This window comes from Miniopterus natalensis, chromosome 11 (genome assembly GCF_054644295.1).
Source record: "Miniopterus natalensis isolate mMinNat1 chromosome 11, mMinNat1.hap1, whole genome shotgun sequence".
NCBI classification, from domain to species: domain Eukaryota; kingdom Metazoa; phylum Chordata; class Mammalia; order Chiroptera; family Miniopteridae; genus Miniopterus; species Miniopterus natalensis.
Genome location: NC_142091.1, coordinates 66,131,593 through 66,151,920, shown reverse-complemented (window position 1 = coordinate 66,151,920; position 20,328 = coordinate 66,131,593). Strand labels below are relative to the sequence as shown.

Here is a 20,328-nt window from a genome sequence, read left to right as displayed (position 1 = left end):
AGCCCTAAGGCCCAGATTTGCTCCTAGCCAGAGAGTATTGTTTGAGAGTAAATATTATTTTACTCTCCAGCTTAATCCAGACCAAGATTATCTTTCCCACCGAAAAGCCCACAGCCAGAGCAAGTTAAGCCCTTTGCTACTTTTCCTAATTGCAGGCCTGGAGCTCTGTTTGGGGACATGAGTTCTCTGGAAAAGCCTGATAAATGGTTTGGTATTTGGCAGTAGCATCAAAGAGGCTGGCTCTGGGCTGGGAGCCCCAGAGGACGAAGGAAGGCTGGGGCTCAGGGGCTAGTTCCAGGGGTTCCAGTTCTGCCTGGGGCCTGCTATCCCTGCCCCAGGCAAATCTAGCTACAGGATGCTGGCGAAGTAAATCTTGCCCTCCTGTTTCATGCTGTGCCCCACTGGGCTGGAAAAGCAAAATGAGTCAGTGGCTGCTGGACACCTCCTTTCCCAGTTACCAGGTCTGTTTCCCTCCTGCTCTTCCTTGGGAGTATGGGCATAAGGGTTCTTATTCAGACCAGTGGCCCCAACACTCCCCGCCTCCCACCCCCCAGTTTCTCTAAAAAAGGGGCCACCAGAGGGGAGGGGTCCAGTACCAGCGGGTTCCATGCTGTTGAGGGGTGAGGATCCTCAAATGGTCCAAGGGGCCAGCCTGGGTCAAATGCAGCCCCTGCCTACCCTCTCCTCATATCCTCTCCACACAGCTGCCAACTGGGAAGTGCCAGTCAGGCCAGACATAGATTGGAAGGACCACCGATGTACCCTCACCCAGGTGACAAGCACCCAACTAGTTCTCCAGTTCGTTCGCACCACACTGTTTTCCTTTCTCCCCTGGAAATTTCTAGAAGGATACTTGTAAAGAGAGTGATTAGTGTCCAGGCTTTGTAATCAAGACAGACGTGGGTAAGAGTCCTTGTTCTGTTCTAGTCCTGTGACCTAGGACAACTTAGTTGCCTTCTTTGGTTTGCTTATCTGTAAAATGGGATCATCACAGTACTCTCTCATAGTGTTGTAGGGATGACTGAGATCATAAATGTACAACTCTTAGCACAGTGCCTGACCAAGATGGCCATCATGTTCTCCCCAGGGTAGAAAGGGAGGTTTTGCTCAGAGATAAAGACAGAAATCGTTGATGTTTATGGGGCTATATGGGACCCTTCTCTCGAGAACCACCCTCTTCCCCATGCCCAAGGTACCAGGCTGCCATCTCTGGTTAAGGGTGTGGGAATTGGGGCTGGAACTAACATTTGTTGAGAAATTACTGGGCTAGGCCCATCCCCTTTTTACAGATGAGGAAACTGAGGCTCTGTGGCACGGAGTTTGCCCAGGAATGAACAGCTCCCATGTAGTGTGGGAATGTATTCTCATGCTTTCATACAGGGCTCTCCCCAACCCCCCTGTGAAACAGGCGGTGGTGCCATCCCCATTCTGTAGGTGCAACCCCAAGGTCCAGACAAGTCACCCAGCTGGCCTGGATAGTGGGGCTGGCATGGACCCCGCTATGCCACAGGGAAGGCTCAGCTCCTCCGAGCCCCTGGAGGGGTCGATGCTGAGGTCTGTGAGTGAGGCATACCAGCCCCCTTGTGGACCACAGCAGCCCCCAGCCCTGTGTGATGCACCTGCTCGGAGGGCTCTGGGAACTGGTGCTTCGTATCCAGGCAACGGGAGCAGCTTCGGTCCTCTTCAAGTCACAGGCCTGCAAGTCAGGACACTGCTCCCGCAGACCTCCCTGCAGTGGTTAATTTTCTGCTTTCCAGAAGGAAATAAATCCTAAAGAGTCCAGACTTCTTGTCTCCCCAGACCCTGGAGGGAGGGGGCTTCCAGCCACATCTCCCTGGACTTTCCTACTGCGTAAGCCTTGTAAATGCACCTCTGGGTACAGTCCTCTCCCGGCTCCCTTTTCTGCAGCTGGGGGGTTCACCTACCATGAATTTGCACGTCCTTCCCGCAGCCATAAAGAGTAGGGCTATGGGACTCTGGAGCTGCCACGCAGTCCTCGGGATTGTCACACAATCCCTAGGGCCCAAAAGGCCTGAACCCTCAGAAGCTGCTGCAGTCCTCCTGGGGGTGTCCGAATCCCTGGGATGTCATTGTGTACAAGAACACACAGATCCCTTGGGTACCAGAAAAAATTCTGAGCCACCAAAATATTACCTAAACCAACAGGGAGCCCCAGGCTTCCATGGGTGCCAGGCTGCCCCGGGATCTCTAAGCAGTGGGAAGCCCTGTGTTGCCAGAGACCTGCGGAAAATCTTAAGAGTGCAAAGTATCAGCTAATGAATCCTCCAACAACCCCAGCTATACACTCTCTCACTCCTACAGCCTCATTCAAGCTATTTTCCCATCACCTTCCCAACCTCAGCTTAACTGTTTTTTCCTTTAGGAAGGCCTCCCTTGTCTCTCCAGGCCTTGCTAGGTGCCACAGAAACATGGTTCAAGAGCTCCATGACAGCTCCCTGGGTTCGCCCCATTGGAGCATTTAGCACAAGGGACTGCCATTGCCTGGCGATGGGTCTGTCTCCTCCCTGAGACTGAACTGGAGGTCAGAGGGTTGGTGCCCAGCATGGTCAGATGGCCCTTAATGAATATCACTAGAATGAATAACTATGCTATTAACTTACCAGGCACTTGATGGCTGTGTGACCTTCAGCAAGGCGCTTCACCTCTCTGTGCCTCAATTTCCTCATCTGCACAGCAGGGACACTAAGAATATCTTTCTCATAAAGCTAGCGTGAGGCCTAAGTAAGTTATGTAAAGTATTTAATATGGAGCCTGGCATATAGTGAGCACAATATGAATATCTGCTGTTATTTATTTATTTTTAACCAATTTTCGCATGTGGCGAGAACATCTATCTACTGCCTCAGCAACCTCCAAGTACAACATACTGTATTATTAACTACAGTCACTATGCTGTCTATTAGATCCCCAGAACTTATCTCATAACTAGAAGTTTGTACCCTTTAACCAACATCTCCCCGCTTCCCCACCCCAACCCCAGGCCATCACCAATCTACTCTCTGTTTCCAGGAGTTCGCCTCTTCTAGATTCCACATATAAGTGAGATCATACAGGATCTGTCTTTCTGTGTCTGGCTTATTTCACTTAGCATAATGCCCTCTAGGTCCATCCATGTTGTCACAAATGGTAGAATTACCTTCTTTCTCATGGCCGAATGGAAATATCTGCTATTAATGTGTGTGCTCATTACTTTCATTCACAGGGTCTAGACTTGCAGCAAGGATGGAAAGGGGGCTCTCCCCCCACCCCCCACATTTAACACAAAATGCTGCAATAATAATACACACTAACACAGCACTTACCCCATGCTGGGCGTGGCACTTAACACTTTACACGCGTTCACTCAGTCTCATAGCCACCCTATAAGTTTGGCGCATGTTATAGACTGGATTGTGTCCCCAAAAGTCATATGCTGAAGCCCTGACCCCCAGTGTGACTACATTTGGATATAGGGCCTTTAGGGAGGTAATTAAGGCAAAGTGAGGTCATAAGGGCAGGGCTCTCATTTGATAGGTCTGGTGTCCCTATAAGTAGAGGAAGAGACACCAGAGATCTCTCCATGCACAGAGAAAAAGGCACTTGAGGACTCAGTGAGAAGGCAGTGGTCTGCAAGCCAGGAAGAGAGGCCTCACCAGAAATCAAATTTTCCAGCACTTTGATCATGGATTTTTTTGATTCCAGAACTCTCAGAAAATAACTGCTTGTTGTTTCAGCCCCTGTCCTGTGATATTTTGTTAGGGCAGCCCAAGCAGGCCAAGACGGTGTAGTACTATTGTTAATCCCATTTAAGACATGAACTGTGAGGCAGAGTGAGTTTATGGGACTTGCCCAAGGTCACACCTGGTGAGTGGCAGAGCTGGGATGTGAACCAGGCATTGGTTCTCAAGTCCATGCTCTTAACTACTACATGAACTTGCCTGCAAGTCCAAGGACATGGGCTGAGTCTCCCAGAGGCAGGCAGCCAGACCTGAGCAGCATATCCAGATCTATACCAAAGACAATGGATGGAAGAACTCAATGTTTTGGCCAAGACTTTCAGGTTGCTTCCAGGACCCTGTCTGCTGTGCTCAATGTTCTGAAGGCTGGTGGTGAGAAGAGGGATCAGCCATATCCTGTGTAGTTACAAGCTGGTTGTGGCTACAGGGAAGCTATCTTCAGCCCAGCCTATAGCTGAGCTGCTCTACAATGAAATGGGTTCCCAGGTAAGGTGGTAAGCTCCCTGTCCCTGGAGGTATTCAAGCACTTCTGTTGGACCACCACTTACTATGATGTTTAGGGGAGAATTAACAGTAAGAGTAGATATTCTTAATAGTTCCCTCCAGCCTTAAGCAGCTGTGAAATATTAAAAGGGTTTGAGTCCCTGGAAACTCCCCCATTTGGCTCTATCTGTGAATTCCTGTTCCTTTTTCAAGAACCAGCTCTGACATCACCTCCAAGAAGTTTTCCTTGACTCCCTCCCCTTCTCACCTCTCGTGTCCAGGATGGATGTCTGTGTGGGTCCTGTCAACCAAACTAGACACACTAGGTGAAAGTTACAGGAAGACAGAGTTCACCCCCACATGAAGGTGAGTGTCACCCATCTGTGGGAGGACTGGAAATGTGGTGCAGATATTAAAGGGTGGGTAAAATCCTGGCTTCCCCCACTTCCTACCTGTGCGACTTAGAGTGAGTGCCTCAACCCCTCTGAGCTGCAGTTTCCTCAGCTGTAAAATGATTCCATCTCAGAGGATGAGACCAAAGGTCAAACGACATCAGCAACCCTGGCACTCAGCTGTGATCAGGACATTCGAATTTACTTCAGCGTCCTGCGGGCAGTGAGCTGCCTGACCCTAGATGTGTTAAAGCAGATGTCAGCGGGTCCTAGGGTGGGACTAGGTACAATCCTGCACTTTACTTCTTGCACTGAAGTGAAGATTGCTCTGTGTCCCTGTGAGTTTTTCTAACTCTAAAAGAACACATGGCCTGCCTTGGCTGGCTGTGGGAAGATGAGCATGTCACTGAGTGCACACGGTCTCCCCCTCCACACATGGTGTCTCATCCATCCATACGAAATGTCCAGAAAAGGCAAAATCTATAGAGACAGAGAGTAGATTGGTGGTTGCTTGGGGCTGGGGGCGGGAACAGGAACTGATGACCAATGGGTAGCAGATTTCTTTTGGGGGTGATGAAAATATTCTAAAATTAGATTGTAGTGATGGTTGCACAACTATAAATTTACTATGAATCATTGAATCATATCCTTAAAACGAGCAAATTTTATGGTGTGTAAATTCTACCTCCATAAAGCTGTTAAAAACACCACCCCAAAACAGCACAATCGCCAACAAAGCAGGAGTCCCCAGGGGCCAAGGCCATGGTTGAGGGTGATGGCTGCACCCTGTGGTGGCAGTGGCAGGCTGACCTGAGGCCACCGCCAGTCTCCACGACTCCTTCTCTGCCTGGGGTTTCACACGGGCACTTTCTTGTTCTTTCTAGCCCTGTAAGATGCGAGCAAAGGGAACAGGCCCACCAGCCAACCTCTTTCAAACCTGAGGCAAAGCCCAGGTGATGTGAGGAGGTGGGTTCTGCCGAAGGGTGAGGAGCCTGGGGATAGATGAGGGAGGAAGCCTGCAGGAACCTGGGTCTCCCAGAAGCCTTTGGAGGCCAGGGCTGGTGGCAGCTCAGGGCATCTGTGGCTTGAGGTGTCTGAATGAGGGTAAAAGCCATGGACTTAGCCTGGCCTTGTCTCTAAGACACTGGTGGCTCTGCTTGAGGGGTGAGGCAATGAAACCAATCTAGTACTGAGCAGCTACTCTGTGCCAGGGAGGGCTGACATTTGTCCTGGTGATGTGACTGGCCGTGGGACCTGGAGGGCAGCAGAGAGGACCTGTCTGGGCTCCAGATCTATGCACTGGGAGAGATTCAAACTGCCCATGGTTGTAAGGATGTCTTGTCTAAACCTCTCCAGAAGTGAAAGGTGGATATTTATCAAACCCACTTTAGACAAAAGGAAACCAGAGCTCTGGAAGGTAAGTCACTTGCCTGAGGCCACATATTAGGTGGCAGGGATAGGATTTGAACCCAGGGCCTGTGCAAAGCAGGAGAATAACGTTGGAGCAACCTGAACATTGTTCTTAGTTGGTAGTGAGCTCCATGTCACTAGAGGTATGTAAGCAGAGGCTCAATGGTGACCTCTCAAGGACTGAAAACCGATGACTTTCAAACTGCTCCCAGTCCTGGTAGCCTGTGAAGTCATAAATCCTAGCTGATTATCTCCCTGGAGAGTTAAATCTATACTCAGAGTAAAGAAGAAAGGCCTGAGGGAGGGGACTTAGAGGGCGGGGCCTAGCTGGCACCTCCTCAGCTGGAGCCACAGCTGCTGGGAACGCTTACCACAAATCAGCACTGATTGTTGCTTGGGCCTAAAGTGATACTTTAATACACGTGGGTCAGGCCAAGGCCAGCATCACAGGGCCCCAAGCAACTCCACTGTAGCCTAAACTTAGCCCCAGGAGTGGGTGCAGAAGAAGCAGGAGCTGCCAACCCAAAACAGCTGCCCAGATAGTCAGATGGGGCCCAGTCTGGCCCTCCAGCCAGGGGCCTGTTTCATACCCGCCCCACCCTCTGCCCTGAGGGGGCACCCCACCCGACCCCTCCTCAGTACTGGGCTCCCCAAGGACTTAGGATTCTGGTTGCGGTTTGCAAGTTCCCTCCTCTCAGCCCTGGACTCATCACGGGATGAGCTCATAGGAGGCCCCTTCCCAATCAAGAGCCCCGGGCCAGGGAGAGGCCTGGCTGTCTTTCCCGTGCCTGCCAGGCCCTGGGAAGGCAGTGAGGGGGGCTGGGGCCTCTGAAGGAGGCTGGGCCTCGGAGGAGGGGGCGGGACTGGTCTGGGCTAGGGGCTTCCCCAGCCAGCACTAAGGTGGGGAGGCCAGGGGCCCTCCTGACCCACACTACATTCACCTCCTGGTCCTCTCCCAGTTTCCACCTAGCTCCGAGGGGTCCGGATTTGCTCTTGCATTTCTTGGTGCTCCAACCCCAGGTCAAGAACCCAGACATGCAGATGGTATCTAGGTCTCCCCCACCCCAGAGACTTGGGGGAGAAGGCATGAACACAGGCACTAATTACAGGACTGGACAGTTACAGATGCCCCCGAGGTACTGAGAGAGGACGGCAGACTTGGCTTCCTGGGCTCCAGCACTTAATTGGCTCAGCTCGCCTGAGGGAATGTTCTAGCAACAGAGCAGGGCTCCTCCAGGGCCCAGGGTATCCAGCCCCACCTGGCCGCCTCCTCCCCATCCCCCGCAGGCTCAGCCCTGCCCTCCAGAAGACAGCCTGCCACCTGTGTGATCCAGGGGCTTCAATCTCCATCTTCCCACCATCTTCCCAGGGCAGTTCTTCCTACCTTCCTTGCATATACCCTTTCAAGGTTCCCCAGCACTTCTGGGGAGCCACCCAACTCAGAGCACAAAAGGCCTATTGATTATCCCCTCCCGCCCTTGCCCTCTTCCATCCCTCCCTCCCCCTGCCCTCTTCACCGGTATAGCTCCTGGAATGCTTCTGCTCTATCATGCCCCAGGGACTTTGCATGTGCTGATCACGCAGCTAGGAATCCTCTCCCCTCCCCCAAGTCACACACAGATTTCTTTGTCCACCTCTAAGTCATTCACAATCCAAGCACCTTCCCTAGCACCTCCCCCTTCCCCAGCATCCCTTCTAGGTGCCACCACATCATAGCATATTAGACCTCCTGCCTGCCGCCTGCCTGTTGCTCTCAGTGATCCCAAACTTGAGCTTGCATCCACGGCCCCTGGAGGGCTTGGCAGAGCCCAGATTGCTGGACCTCAGCCCCCAGTCTCTGATTCATTAGGTGTGGGGGAGAGGGAGTCTGAAAATCTGCATTTCCAACAAGTTCCCAGGCAATGCTGGTCTGCAGACCACATCTGAAAATGGCTAGTTAAACCCTAAGCTCTTTGAGGTCCACCTTATATGATTTTTCACCTTCAGTCTCTGAAAGAATCTGGTTTATAGTTGGTGCTCAATAAACAAATGAATGAAAGGTACTGTTTCATCCGTTGTAGCCAATGTGGGGGGCAGGAGAATTGACTGAGACAATCTTTCATGGTTCGTTGGCTCTGCTGTGGGCGTTATCTCTCCCTTTTCCCAAGATGGTAGCTAAGTCATTGGGTCTTATGCCTTCGGGACAGCTGTTTTCCAATACCAGGCACTAAGATCGCTGGGCCTAGGGAGACAGGCTGGAGCCCAAGGATGTAGAATAGAAGGGTGGGGGCCTGTGAGGTAGGGGGCAGAGGCAGAGGCCCAGGGAAAGGGTTGGGGGACATCTCTGGAGTCAGCAAGGAGAAGTGGATTTAGTGGGATCCAAGAGCTATAGGCTCAGGTGCCCTGATCCCGGAACAGCCCTCCCAAGAGGTGACAGGACTGCAATGGGGCCACCCTGAGGTGCCTGAGAAAGGCTGGGAGTCTCAACACCCAAACTCTTGGCTTGCAGGTACAACCAAAGGCCACACTGTGCCCAGGTTGGTATGTAAATGGCTGCTGCCCACTTGCCCTTGCTGGACCCCAAGGCTTGGCAAATGAACCCATCTGTGGGGTCCTGAGTGCACTGAAGTCCAGCAGCCTCCCCCAAGTGTTCTGGGACACATAAAGGCCACCAAGATTCCTACACAATCCTAGGGGGCAAGACTCCCCCCTCCCCAATGTGACTGGGATAGGATGCCCTTCAAACGGGCAGAGGGGGCTCAGCAACAGATCCAGTCAGATCTAGAGAAATAAAGGCAACAGCACAATTCGCACCCTAGTGTTGGTAAAACTCAGATCTGCCAAGTCCATGAGCACCAAGGATGCGCTGGGCCATGTGCCACGTAGGCCCTGGCCTCTTCCTGATGAGGGGCACATGGCAGCTTGGACTGCACTGAGCCCTGGGGCTCTGACAGAGAAGAGGCCCGAGCATGTGGCCAGACAGTGTCTGTGCACCTGTCCCTTCAGTCCTGGCCCTAATGTGACACGCCTCACACCACTCCCCAGGCCTCCAGGACACAGAACACTGGAGACCCTCCAGGTTGGAGCAAGCAGATGCCAGAGATGCTAGGTTGCTCTAAGGACACAGGCTGTCCCTGGTTCCCATGGGACCACTGAGGCACCAGGCTCAGGACCTTTGGCCTCAATGGCAATTCAACATAACAGCCACCTAGCCACTGTCCTGCCTGTGTACTTGTCCCCTGTCCTTAGGAAGAAAAAAAAAAAGGAGAAAAGTTCCAGACTAGGGGATGTTGCTGGGGAAAGGGAATGAGAGAGCTGGCTGTGGGGCGAGGGGGTAGGGATGTGTGCTGCATTTGCTTTTTTAATTTAAATTCTTCTGGATCATTTGAATTTTTAAGAAGCATCTTTTACTTCTGTAATGACAACTTAAAAAAATAATTTCTGTCTTAAAAGTGCAAAGCAGTGTGCAAAAATGTCTGGAAGAGAGAAGTTTATGCAACAAATAGCTTAAGGGGGCCATTAAATACGCCACCATCACCCTTTCTTGAGCGTTTACCACGTGCTCAGAGCTCTGCTCCTTGTTTTAACACTCATTATTTAATCTAATGCTCATCAGAGCCCTATGAGCTGGCTGCTATTAGTGCTATCATTTTCTAGATGAGAAAACAGAATTTGAGACTAAATAACATGCCCAAGGCCACCTAGCCTCGGAGCTGACAGCAAGCTCTCTTCCTTAGAGCAGGGTGCACGCCATGCTGCCTCCCGCAACTGAAATGAGAAACTGAAAAGCTCCAAAGCCATTTGCTTTGTGCCCCAATACCACTTGAAAACTACTAATGTTGCACTGGAGCCAAAAATCAGACTGTCAACCAGAAAATAAACTGAGAGCCAGGTGTCTCCAGCCACCTTGGACACTTGGACTGAAGCTAGGAAAACACGGATTACAGTGAATCCACTGTAATCCGGCCATCTGTCCATCCACTCACCAACCACTGATGGAAGCCCCCTGTGTGCCGGGCTCTGTGCTGGATGCTGGCAACTAGAGAGGGTAAGATGCCCACAGCCACCAGCAAAGGACCAGGTGAGCACAAGGCAGATTGGACCCCCCAGCACCTCCCAATTCGCAAGCTTTGCATCTTCCAGAAATATCCAAAACTCCTTGCAATTCAGGGTCCAGAGGCATTAAAGGTGGCGAGAATGAAACATAGCCTATAATCCATGCCCAGTGGCGAGCCGCTCCCCTTCTCCAGAATACCGTAGTTTGCGTAGTGCTGAACCAGGAAATCCAATCCATCTCATTCCGCCCAATTCGAGGCAGACCAGTTCACTGTGGCGGATTCTCTGGCATTTCGCTGGAGCCTTGGCCCCAAGATGGAAAGGGAGGGGTTATGCAAAGCTCTAGGAGCCATGGGAGGAGGCAGGGGTGGAATTTCTCCCCAGGGCTCCAGCCTGCAGAGCCAGCACCCTGATGCTGGGCATGAGGTGCTATGGCCAGCGGTGGCAGTGGGACCAGCTGGAGGGCAGAGCTGCCTCAAAGTGCAGCCTGAACTGCAGAAAGCAGGCAGCCGGGGTGTCCCTTCAACAGGATCCCACATGCCTCTCAGTGGCCCAGGCACACAGCAAGTGCTCAAGAAATGTCTGATGAATGAATGAATGAATGAATGAATGATTGAATGTAATTTTGAGGAAGGCCGCTCTACCCCCATTTGGAGATGGGAGGGGTGACTCTCGGGCCCCATCACCACATTTCGGGGACATGGACTTTGGCTGTCCTGTAGGTACCTATACACCAAAGACTCTATTGAGGATTCCTCCCACAGAGTGTAAAGTTGAAAATATCAATGTAACACCATTAGCATGAGCGCTGTCACTAAGCACTGATCCTCATTTTATCTCATTTAATCTTCCCTTCCACATCAGGCCTGTGAGATACAGTATTATTACCCCCAATTTATAGAGAAAACTGAGGCTCAGAGAGCCAAGGTCATACTACTAGCGGAACTGGGATCTGAGCCCAGGTCTGACTTGGAATAAAAAGTTTAAAGCTGGAAGGGGTCTCACCCCTTATTTTGCAAATGACAAACTGCTGGACAGGGACGCTGAGGACATCAGTAGCAGGGCTGGGACAAGACCCCAAGTCTTCTGACCTCCAGCCCAGGTCAGCCTCGAGGCATGCTGCTTTCGAAGCTGTGAGTGAATGGGGTTTCTAAGTTCTGTAAAGAACCTCGGAGATGGGAGGACTCATTACTCTTGGTCCCTGTGCAGTACCATTTCTTCTAAAGGGTTCCTGCAAAATTCCCTTTCCCAGAATAAAGGCAAAAAAGGGGAAATAGAAGAGTTACTCAACTTCAAACCCAGGCTGTGCTTTAAGGCAGACTTGAAGATGGCCACAGGCCTGTGGGGCCAAGCCTGGAGGCCTGCAGGGAAGAAGCTGACTGTTCATCTCCCTTCCTGCCGGGCACAGACTTACAAGCCCAGGGTCCCAGCTCCAGGTCTTTGCTTTCAGTTTCCTCCTCCTGCATTGCCCTTCCCAGCATCCCTGCCTGTCCCGCTTCCCACACAGTTTCAAAGCCCAGCTCAAGTGTACGACATTCCCTGACCTCCCACGACCATCACACCCAGAAATGACTTCTCGATTTGGTCTCAGAATCCCCAAGCCTTCCTTTATGTTTCTGCTCCGGACCCTCTCATTCTCTACCTTGGGTGACAGAGATTTACTCTCCTGTCTGCCTTCCCTAGAACAAGTCAGGAGCCCTCTGAGGGGCCTCCCAACACTGATCTCCGAGGTGCTCCTGACCGAATGGAAGTGGAGATCGGCTGATCCTTTTTGCTTACTTGTGCACATCCCCTGGCCAGGTCTGCATCCAGATCTCTAACTGTAGCCTTTCCTCCTTCTCCAGGACCCATCACAAGCTGCATTTTAAACTCGATGTCCTAAGAGTGAGGACCAAGTCATTCTAGAAGGGACCACAGTGGTCTAGTGGTCATCTCTGCAGCATCAGTCATAGTGAAGGACTTTAAAAATAGTGTGGAAAGTAACTGACAAATATCCACCAAGTCCGACTGGTTCAACATTGAATGAGACACTGGACAAGGGGATGGGGGAACGACATGCAGAAGAAGAATCCTGCTCTCAGCAGATCTTCCAGGGAAGGCAGGGACCCCTGAGGGTGGGGACCTTTCAGCTTTGCTCCCTCTCAATCTCCAGCAAATGAAACAGTGCCTGGCACCTAATAACAACTCATCAGGCACAGGCTGAAGAAAGAAATGAATGAATACTCATTGCCCCAGGAGCACCGAGCACACCATATAAGGCAGGGTGATGCTGACCGCTGAGTTGTCTGCCTGATGAGTCAGAGCTGCAGAATCCACAGGCGAGAGAGAAAGAGAGCACGCGGGATGAAGGGCCAGGAGGTTTGTGGTTGACCAAAATCAAGCGAAGCACAGATCTTAAAAAGCACTCGGCCACAGTTGCCTGGAAGGCAGAAGCATACACTGTGGTTTTCCATCTTTTTTTCTGCAGAGCAATCTTTTTTCAAATGAAATCATACACCGCACCCTAAATGCATAACAGAGCTGCCACGGTGGACGTCAGCTGGAGCCACGAGGCTGGCCTGCTTGCCTGTGCCCTGGAACCAGGCATGGGCCCGTGGGGCCCCTCAGAGTTGGGGCTCCCTGGTGGCCAGGTGTGTTATATATCTACATTCCGGCCAATGGGACATGAATGGAAGTGAAACGTACACCTCTTAAAGGACAGGGCACCCTCTCCTTTTCTGATTTCCCCTCTTGCTGAGTAGAATGGAGACACTGCCGTGGGCCACCGTGGATCATGTAGACAAGGGATGGTGGAGTCACAGGACACAAGGAAACTTGGCCTCTAATATTTTTGTGTGGAAGAATCCCCTTAGCTCAGAATGTTACTTAGAAAAAAAGCAACCTCTCTTTTGTTTAAGGAACCATTGTTTTGGAATTTTTGTCACACAGCCAAATCCATATCCCAACTCATGCAAGGACCTCCAAGGATTGTTCTGAGGACTGTGCACAATATAGAGAAAGCATCTTCACACACCCATTCATTCCACAAACCATGGCCAGTTTCCTCTGCTGGGATCTGGGATTCAGCTGAGACAGACAAACTCCTGCTCTCACGAAGTCCTCACCCTAGTCGAATGTGGACTCCACTCCATCACTGTGAGAATAAACTAAGAATTGCCACGGGTGCAGGCTTATTGTTAGTAACTGCCAACGTTTATTTTTCATGTATTACCTTATTTCATCTTCGCCACAAACCCAGGAGGTGGGTGCTATTACTTCCTTGGTTGACTGATGAGGAAGCAGAGACACAGAAAGGTCTCAAGGCCACACAGCTAGTAACTGGTGATTCCAGGATTTGAACCCTGGTCTGCTGGACTTTAGAGCCTCAGCCACCATACCCTTCTGCTGGAGAAGGGACTAAATCGGGGCACTGTGATAAAGAATGCATAGGGTGCCCTGCCGATGGTTCCTATTAGCAACAACAACAACGAAAGAAAGCAGCATAATGCCCCTTGCTGAGCAAGCCTGAGCCCCCTTACCTCAGTGGCTGGCGTCTGGAAAAGGACCGTGCCCTCGTTTCTAGAAGCCAAATTCAAAGGGTTCAAGTTGCTTTGACGACAGTGTCAGAAGCTCTTGCCACTGCAAGCTCAGTGCTATCCAGGAGACGCCACCTGTCAGAGACAAACAGAGCCGGCCGTGACTGTCGTGACTGCCTCGTTGGGGGAGATCTTACTGCTCACGCTGCCTGAGGTCTCTTGTTTTTGTTTGAAATGCTCTCTGGGCCCGGAGGAGGCAGTGTGATGAGGCAAAGACTGCAGGAGCCGGGGTTACGCATCAGGATTGGGAAGCCAGACAATTCTAAGATGCAAAGATATGCATATGCCTGTGTGTGTGTGCCTGAAAAAAATACATACATAAGCGTCACATTGACTGTGTCTAGCACGGTGCACTTTGCAGAGTGGGGATGCTTGGTAAATGGTCATGGTTTGCTTTGCTATAAAACATAATTTTATATGTCTGAGTGAGTGGGTGGAAACTCTGGGAGAGTTCAAATACATTGGGGGGAAAGATCCTTGCTCATGTGCAAATGTACTCCTGGAATGCTCCATTGAGCCAGACCAACGGCATCATTTTACCAATGAGGAGAATGACACCCAGAGAGGGGCAGTGACTTGTGCAAAGTCACACAGCAAGTTGGGGGCAGAGTGAGGCCTAAACCCAGGGTCTCTCCTGGTTCATGGTTGGGTTCTCTCTCCAGGGACGCTCCCTCCTTTGCAGTTGCCAGCCTCGCAGCCCCTGGAGCAGCCAAGGGCACACAGCCAGGGTCTGATATATGCCTGCCAGGTGCTTGCTAGGAAGGGCCAGAGCTGAGAATGGTTTCCTGGCTGTGTTCAGGCCCTGACAAGGTGCAGAGACACTGCCCACAGCGATCAGGAGCACGGGCTTTGGAGGCAGGTGGATCTCGCCACATGCTGGGGCAACCTCCTTCCAGAAGTGGGGCCCTGGGCAACTCAGGTATCCTCTCAGGTGTCAGCTCCAGGTCTGTAAAATAGGGATAATGGTGGCATCTCTCGTCAAGAACTTGCAGGGAGCTAAAGTGACTTCCATAGCAGAGCATTTGGCACATAGAAAGCGCTCAATAAATGTTAGGGAGGCGAGACAGGAGAGAACACCATGAGTGGTTGTGGGGGAGGAGGAGCACTGGACGGGGAGCTGCTTTCCGTCCTTGGCACATCTTTAGAGAGAACTCTCTCAATTCCACCAGGTATTTGTTCCCTCTAATCCCACCTTTACCCCTCTTCTCTGCCTCTCATAGACCAGTGTGGGGCCCCACACAGCATATCTGCTCCTCCCTCTGGGCTGCAAACTCCCCTCCTGCCCATGGGACCCCCAAACCCCAGCCCACACTTCACCAGCCAGCAAAATGCAAATGTCATTAGCGCTCTGCAAGCTGGTTAACGCTAATGTCACACCAGACGGCAGCCAGCGCAGCCAGCGCATGAGAACTGGAGGGGGGGGGGCGACGAATCCCCAGGAGGGGTGGCATTCTCTGCTTTTTCCAAAAGGGTATGATAAAGAAAGAAAGAAATGGCTGCAGGAAAGAGGTGACCAGGGAGATTGTTTTAGCAGCGTGCTGTGCAGCTGAGCCTTTCTCACAGGCTCACTATAGCTGCCTGTGGTCCCTGCTCCAGCCCCATCCGGGTGACACGTGTGTGTCAGCCTCTCTGGGCCTCCTCCCTACACACACTTAATGAAGAGGCTCACCTGGGGGACCCCAGCCTCCATCTTTCATTTACTCCCCAGTCCATGCTCCCTCAAACCTATTAAGAGAAGCAGACCACCCACCCCATTAATAAACCCATGGCTGAGGGTGGGGGCCTTCACTCCCAGGAGGTGACAGCAAGAGACCTCCATGGACCTGCAGGCAGCAGTCCTGGGTTCCAGACCCAAGCCAAACTAACTTGCTGTGAGCACTCAGGCATATCCTCTCCTTTGTGGGGCCTTGGCCTCTCCATCTGTGAACAGGGGTGTTGGACCCACCACCAGTCCCTGCAGTCTCTCAGGGTCAGGTCTGAAACCCAGGGCTCTAATCACTCATAGGCAGAGATACCAATGTAAGGCTCCTCCCCTCTAAGTTCCTTATGACAACAGCACTGATGACCCCAGCAGGCACATGAGGCTTCCTGGAGTAGAGGGCAGATGTGTATATCTGGAATGAGAGGAGGGCGCTGTGGGCAGGGGGGCCAGGGTGAGCAAAGGCATGGAGATAACCAGGTAGGAGCCTTGGACAGAATGGGAAATGAGATGGAAAGGTCCTGTGGTCAGTGCTTTACACTAAAAGTTGCTAAAACTTGGACAATGTGTCTCCCCGAGTTTGCACTGGGCTGGCCCTGAATTCCACAGAGAAGACACAGGCCTTATGATAACTTTCCTATAGATCACATGCAGCATGGGCATTCACTCATTTTGGTGAGCATTAAACATCTACTGTGTACCTGGGACTCAGAAGGTGCCAGGATGAGTGAGGCCCAGATAATACCTTCAAAGGAGCTCACTGGTATGGAGAACAGAAGGCAATGACCTGGTTTTCATAGTTTAAGGAGGCTAAGGAGGGCTTGTTACTTGGTTCTGAGTTCAAAGGAGGGAGGGGCCTCTTCCTTTTTGAGCCCCAGAGAAGGCTTCCTGGAGGAGGGGGCAGATTTGAATGTACAGAGAGGAAAGGAGGGTGCACCATGGGCAAAGGTACCAGAGTGAGCAAAAGCATGGAGGTACCAGGTGTGGGGTGGGTATTTAGGGCTATGACCCAAGACTGCCTGTTGGGGCAGAGTAGGAAATGAGACAGGAAGGGAAGGCAGGGGCTGGATGGTTAACGTCCTTGAATGCCAGGCTAAGGATGACGAACAGCCATAGGCAATGGGGAGCCACTGAAGGTCATAGAGCAGAGGTATTCTCCAGGTAGAGAAAAGTAGGAGGGCGCCCAGGCAAGTGGAAACAGATGATGAGAGAATGAAAGGAGGGAGGGAAGGACCTGGTGGTAGTGGTGGATAGTAAAGAGCTGATGGAAGGGCAGTGAGGGGGAGGGGGAGACAGATGCAGGAGGAAAGATGGTGACAGGACTTAGACATGTTGCATTTGCATCCCAGCTCTGCTACTGTCACCAACTGGGTGGCCTCAGGCAAGTCATTTAACCTCTCTAGGCCTCAGTTTCCTTCCCTGTAAAGTGGGGGGGGGGGGGGGGAAAGCCACTTCGTAGGGATGTAGGATTCAACCAGATAACGTATGAGAAGCACTTGGAACACAGTAAGCGATTGTTGGAGGCTTGCTTTCTAAAATGTAAGCATTCATTGCTTTTATTAAATAGTGGTGCCCTTCCCTATTACAAATGAGGTACACTGAAGCTCAAGGTCAAATGACTGGCTGCAATTGGCCCCACTGGGCCTCAAATCACACGAGAAACAAGTTATGAGCAAATAAACCTGGGATGACTCAGAGAAGAGTCTTGATTTTAAAATATTGCTTTAAAAAAGGGCTGTTTTATGACTTTTGCACTGTGTGCTTATTAAACCCAAGCTATAAATGTGAACTAATAAGTAAAATGAGTTAAGTTAATGAAAAAAATCAACCTTCAGGATAGATCCATATTACCTAATGGCAGTACATAAACATAAACATAAAAATTTAAAATACAAGAATGAATTGCAATGCCCAGCAGCTCGGGGATTCTGCAATTTCTCTGTCTGAGAAATAAAAGCTATTGATTTTAGCTTGGGTTCTCATTGCTCATGAGTGAGTCTTTGAGAAGTCATAAAGGAAGGAATTATTTCTGATTGTTTACTCACTAAGGATCGGATGTATTGAATTTAAATTGTCTCCGATTCCTAATTAGTACAAACCAAATTAGAATCCCAGTATAGCAGATCTGGAAAGGCCCTCGGAGGCTTCTAACCTTGGTTTTCTTTTTTTGATAGACCTGAAACCTCAGGGACAGAGGAGAGCAAGTTGACCAACTTGAGCAAGTGGGGGAGAATCCAAGCTACAACAAGGACTCCTGGTTCCCAGTCTGAGTCCTGCTGTGGTCCCCGCAGCCTCTGGGACCAGACCATTAAATCCAGGCCTAAAGGGGATGTTGGGTCGTTACATGAGCCTCGGGCCAGGTGGCTCCTACAATAGCCTCTCTACCAGCTGCTATGGAAAAGTAACCTGCCCAAGAAAGGAGCCTAGAAGCTAAACATCTAAGACAGTCTAGCAGATTGTCACATATGGAGCCCTTGAACACCTATGATAACCCACTGGCCAGGCAGCTCAGCTGGGGAGGGGCACACATGGGAGGGAGGGTTCTGTTCTGAGAGGGGCTTCAGGGTGGCACAGCCCCAGGGCCAGGTCAGTTCCTCCCAGTGTCCGCGGTAAGGGTGGGGACAGAAAGGCCTCACTGTAATGATAGGGAAGGGAGGGTCTCTTAACCCAGCCAGGCGATCCCCCCACCCCCGCTCTGTGCACATGTATGCACACACGGATGAGCACCACAGGGACCAAGGGGCTTTGCATGTGGCACAGGCACGCGTGCGTGGATGTTAAGCTTCAGACAGCACACGGTTATGAAGCAGATGTTTAATTACTACCTGAGTGTTATTAATCAACACGATTAATACACAACCCATACCACATAATTACTTTGCAATTACACCAAAACGAAATATTTTACTGCTGAGGGTTTGCTAATTACCGGGCCTTGCCAAAGGACAGGTATAATGGGCAGCAATTTTTCTTCCTTCCTTTCCTTCCCTTTCTCTCTTCCCTGCCCTCCCATTCATCTTCTGGGCTGATATCCCCACCACCCAGAACGGGGGGCCCAGGCAGGCTGCGGGCCTCCCCAGGGTGCTGCTTCGGTACTCACATTGGTTTTAATGTGCACCCTAAATTGTCCTGCCCTCTCCTCCCAGCTCTCCAGCATGGAAAAGCATGTCCTTCCCAGAAATAAAGTCGGCCTCCTGCAGGCCTGCCATGGAGAGGCAGCAAGGGACATGGGTCGCTAAGTGGAGACCCTGGGAGGTCAATGATTACAGTGAATTGCCAGAAAGGGGCTTCACAACCAGGTCTATCAGATGCCACAGCAGTAAAGGATTAGGGGGTATGCTGGCTGCATCCTCACCCCTTTCCTGGACGGTGCACCCCCTCCTCCAACCTGAGCAGTGCTGGCTGCTAAAGGCTCCACCTGCACTTAACCCTAACCCCTCCCCTCCCCAGGTTTGGGCTCTTCACTCACACACATGCACACACTCCCTCCCCCCTTACACACATGCACATGTGCATGCACACACGACAAAGCCTGGTGTTGGGTTAAAACAATAAGGTCAGCCAGTTAAGAGTGATGACCAAGAGGCAGGAAACCCTTGTTCACAGCTCGGGGACAGCTTTGCTGTGTGCCCTGGGCAGGTTGTGTGCCCTCTCTGGGCTTCTTCCTTCTCCTCTTTAAAACGAGACAGAGGCATTCAATAATCTTCAACCCTCAAGTGAAAGGAAGGGGCTCAGTCCCCACAGATGGGTAAAGGTGAGGAATCTGAAGAGCCCGAGTCCCAGGGATGAAATGACCTGTGGTGCCTGGAGAAAACCAGCTGGACACAGACTGGGGCAAAAATTGGGGTCTCCTGCACCTGGCCTTATTGGTAGGTGAGGCTGAATTTAAGTCCTCACCATTATGTGACTTTTGGACACCTTCTGTGAACCTCTCTGAGCCTCAGTTTCCTCATCTGTAACATGAGGACAATGACACTTCTCATTTGCAGAGTTAAATGAGAAGACACAGGAGCATGCCCGGCATGGTGTCTGTCCTGAGTAAGCCTCAGTGAGTGGAAGCTATTGTTAGCATCGCAGTTATAGCTCACTTTCATCCTGGGGAAACCCCAGTCAGGCAGCTCACTCACCCCTCAGTGCTAACCTCAGGTGGCAGGGACCCTGGGAAGTGTCTTACCTTCATCCTGGTCCTCACTGGGACCCCTGGCTGCCCTAGCCCTGAAGGGGCTTTCCTGACCATACCCCAGCCACACTCACACACTGCTCTGAAGTGCTGATGTTGTTAAAAAAAAGAGACGACAGGCCCAAAATGGAGTCCCTCGTGCTAAGCCACATCAGTAAACCAAGGCTCAATACCTAACCTAATTACAGTTTCCCAGGAATGTAATCTTAACCGGTCAGTCTGGAATTTCCTAGTCAGCACTAGTGAGGTAATCCCTAAAGACCCCTTTCATCCCACAAAGGAGGGTGACCTAAACCTGAAACTATCCACTCTCTGCTAGAAATTTCCTTTCCCCACCCCCTTCTGCCTATAAAAGCCTTCCATTTTGTGTAACTCCTGGGAACTCCTTCCTATCTGCTAGATAGGATGCTGCCCAACTCAAGAATTAGATCTTTACATCTACTCAGTTGAATTTTCTTTTTTAATATCAGTCTTCTGGACAAACAGTGGGGAAAGGAGCCTGGCATCAGGGGTTATCATCTCACCCGAAATGTGTCGTTTTTTACAAGTGGAGTGTATCCTTACTAAATAGCAATGGGATAAATCAATCACTTGGGGACTGACACTCTGGGGAAACCCCAATGCTAAAGGCTCTAGCTGTGTTTCTCATTCCTGGGAGAAGAGAGCCAAGAACAATGGCTTTCTCCCCTCTCTCTCAGCCCTGGGGACTGGGGCTACTAGGGATCACGCAGTCCATCTCCCACCTGTGGGAGGGAAGGAGCTCACCCTCGCCAGGCCAGGCAGGAGAGATCTCATCCTAGGAAGGTATCTATGCAGA

General features: G+C 51.1%; 1 protein-coding gene across 2 annotated transcripts in view; it reads right to left on the bottom strand.

The window, feature by feature from the left end:
- TSPAN18 (tetraspanin 18) overlaps nucleotides 1-20,328 on the bottom strand; it is a 149,465-nt gene that overhangs the window by 36,363 nt on the left and 92,774 nt on the right. The window contains exons 3-4 of one of the 2 annotated variants that reach the window (XM_087821822.1): nucleotides 13,576-13,707; nucleotides 12,332-12,476 (exon numbers count right to left, since the gene is read on the bottom strand). The gene's annotated coding sequence lies outside the window, so the exon portion shown is untranslated. The remainder of the gene's footprint in view (nucleotides 1-12,331; nucleotides 12,477-13,575; nucleotides 13,708-20,328) is intronic. The other variant, XM_087821821.1, reaches the window with a different exon arrangement.